At 37.7% G+C, this 3,601-nt stretch overlaps 1 pseudogene; it reads right to left on the bottom strand.

The window, feature by feature from the left end:
- Positions 1-1,818: 1,818 nt before the first annotated feature.
- Positions 1,819-2,925, bottom strand: LOC102846481 (annotated as a pseudogene).
- Between the last annotated feature and the right edge of the window lie 676 nt (positions 2,926-3,601).

Genomic DNA, 3,601 nt, shown 5'->3' with positions numbered 1-3,601 from the left:
AAGATCATTCAAAATTGGCTGGAAAGAGAACTATTCAAAGAAGATTGTCAGATATTCAAGCTGCGTTTAGAAGAGACCACAGTACCAGAGATAAAATTTTTATTTTTCATCTGGGTCTTGGATGAAAGAAGAATGTCTACTTGTACTTTATTCACTATGCAAAGACATTTGCAAAGGCATGTGAAAAAGATTGTAAAAAACCATGGCTAACATTGAGAAAAATGAGAAACACAGAACACTTCATTTTGCTCAGAAGAAACCTATACCTAGACCAAGAAACTGCCACTTGAACAGAGCAAGAAGACACTGGATGGTTTACAATAAGGAAAGAAGTCTATCAGGGATATGTCCTTTCTCTATACTTAGTCAGTTTGTTGTTATTGTTGTTATGTGCCATTAAGTCACCTGCAACTCATAGCAACCCTATGTGCAGTAGCTCTGAAGCCTGCCCTGAACTGAGCCAGTCTTATTAACTCTGATACACATATCCCCATTGCTCTAGTTACGATATCAATCCATCTCATCTAGGGTCTTTCTGTCTTGTGCTGTCCCTCCACCCTTCCAATCATGATGTCCTTCTCCAAGATTCAGTCTCTCCTGTCCTAGCATCCAAGGATAAGCTTGGTTTCACCCTCTCCAAAACAGACCTATTTCTTTTCTTGGTGGTCCATGGTATGTTCCAGATTTTTCTCCAGCACTATAACTCAAAGACATCATCAATTCTTCTTCTACCACACTTAGTCATTATCCAGCTCTCTGATGCATAGCAAGCAATCACAAAGACCATGGATGTAACCAGATGCACCTTAATCTCAAGGCTGACATAGTTGCTTCTCAGTACTCTGGAAAGATCCCTGACAGCAGATTTAACTAATGCAATTTGCCTTTTGATTTCCTGACTGATGGTGCCAAGAGTGTTGATTGTGGAGCCAAGCAAGCTGAAATTCTTAACAATCTCAATATCTTTTTCTATCTATCATGGTACTGCCAATTGGCCTACTGGTGAGAATCTTCATCTTCTTGATGCTTGAAGACTACAGACCTTCTGCAGCAAATGCTTCAGGTCCTCCTTAGTTTGGCAAGCGAGGTTCTGTCATCTGCATTATTGAAGTTGTTGATGGGTCTTCCTCCAATCCTAATGCTGCATTTCTCATCATAAAATTCAGCCTCCTGTATAATATGTTCTGCTTATAGATTGAAAACATATGAAGATAAGACACATTCTTGATACACTCTTCCTGATTTTGAACCACGTAGTGTTTCCTTACTCTGTTCTCACCAGTGTTTACTGGTCCAAGTATAGGTTTCACATGAGCACAATCAAGTGTCTTGGGATTCCCATTCTCAGTGTCAGCCACAATTTGTTATCATCCACATGGGCAAATAACTTTGCATAGTCACTTTCAAGACTTTCCTTTCTTTCTTAGTCTAATTTTTACAATCAACTCCAATAAACAATGAGGATTATACTAAAAAAAAAAAATCACTTAAATTCTTAGGTTTTTATTCTCTCCTTTTATAAAACTCCACATCTCTCCCTATTCCACATCTGCACTTCTGTAGATGAGCATCGTTCAATAAAAATACAAAAGTATGCCAATCAATCTCATTTTAAATTCATGACTGGAAGTATCAACAGGCTCCTATTGCTTTATCCTCCTAGCCCCTATATGAGTTTATTCCTTTAACTTTAAAACACTATTATAATTGAATATTAAAACAAAAACAATAGCCAGGTAGTGTAAGTGGTGAGCATACTGTGATTACAGTCCTTTACTTATGTACTTACCACATATCAAATGCTACCTGTGGGCCCTATTAATAAGTCTGACACTAAAGCCCACCACTGGGATGATGGTCATCCCCCTCATATGTGTCTCCATTGTAATAACATCATCTTCCCTGGTTTGGATCAAAGTCCACCAGTTCTACCTAATCTATTTCATCAGTATCTTCTGCTTCCTTCCTCTCAGGTAGGAGTTTTTATCAGTAGAGAAAGCTTTTCAAGAGAGATAAAGCCATTCTCAGGAAAAGTTAACCTTAAATTTGATGATTAAGTGCCCTTTCTGATATGGTCTATGTTAACTCAGCATGCCTTCATCTGATATGCTTATACTTGAAAATCCAACCTGGATGAGAAGTGATGACTATGGTTCAGTTGTCAAGAGTAGACACTGGCTTTCGGAAGCCACACAACACTTAAACCAACTATATGTACATACACATAAGGTCTTCTCCTTGTCTAGTAAAAACAGTATGATCCTTCTGATCTAAAGCAATGATATTATCTCCTGGCTGCAGTTCTGGCTTTTGGTCTCTCACCATAGAATGTTATTTTCTGACCATTTTTCATTCCTTTATCAATATGAACTTCTAAAACATTTTTTTTTCTCTTGAACTATCTTCCTTTTACATCTGTCTTTAGGGCTGATCCATTCCTCATGGCCCTGGCACTCCATGCATACAGACTGAATTTGTTGAATCCTTCTAGGTTCAATTTGCATTCCAGTACCTCATCAAGGAGGACAACATTTTACTACTCCTTTCTTACCTTCTCAGCCTTCATATTTGTCACAAATCTCTTTCTTTTGCAAAGCTAGTTTTCTTCTAATATTACTGAGAGCTGATGGACAACTTCCTCCCCTCTTCTCTGCATTCTGCCACCAAGTCCAAAAGCATATCAAAGATGTCCATAATATCAAAGATATCAAACCACCACCGACTCCATCTTCTTTGATGGACTGTTCTCCTCATTATCACATAATTCTCTTTTATTTGAATCAGAAAGTTTTTCATTAGCTTGAGAAAGCTGTTTAAGCTTCTTGCCTTCATCAAGGCCAATTTTCTATAAGCTTTCTTCAGCTCTTCCTGGGTGGCATTGGGTTTGACCTCATAAACATCATAGTAAGTGGTTTTCTTCACCATTTTCTATTACTATTGAGCAGGCCAAGGCTGGAAAGTGGGAAGGAGTGCATTACCATGAACAGTTCTGGAAGCCACTGCTCTCTAGCGTTCTGAAAAGTTCCCCATCCTGTTGCTTTTTGATAAGCTTAATATATGTAAACAAGAGTGAATGTTATACATTCACTCTTGATTCAGTTATATACTCCCCACTCTTCGAAATATCCTTTATTCTATCTTCACTTTGAGTTGGTTATCTTGTTTTCCATGTTGTTGTTGTTGTTTTTATGTGTTGAGTAGCCTGCAACTTATAGTGACACTATGCACAATAGCTATAAAAACTGTTCTGTCCTAGGTCATTCTCACTGTCTCTGACACACTTCTTTTATCACCCCATTTACTCTGTCACTCCATCTCATCTGGGGTCTTCCTCTCCTGTCCTGTCCCTCCACCCTTCCAAGTATAATGTTCTTCTTCAAGGACTTGTCTCTTCTGGCAACATCATTCAGAAAAAATAAATAAGAATATGGTTTTTGTAAGATATCTATTATGTTCACTTACTCAGATACTACATTTTTCATCCAGTTGTAATAGCTAAATATCTTTCTCCTGTGTATCCAAAGATTCACTTTTACTTACATCAAAAATCAGCACCCATAGAAGTAAAAATCAAGCAATCATATGATGTATTACATTGAAT

The sequence above is a fragment of the Elephantulus edwardii genome, unplaced genomic scaffold (genome assembly GCF_000299155.1).
Source record: "Elephantulus edwardii isolate Elephantulus edwardi_28Jun2011 unplaced genomic scaffold, EleEdw1.0 scaffold00034, whole genome shotgun sequence".
NCBI classification, from domain to species: Eukaryota; Metazoa; Chordata; class Mammalia; order Macroscelidea; family Macroscelididae; genus Elephantulus; species Elephantulus edwardii.
The sequence above is the reverse complement of the archived record's forward strand: the minus strand, read 5'-3'. Positions and strand labels throughout refer to the sequence as shown.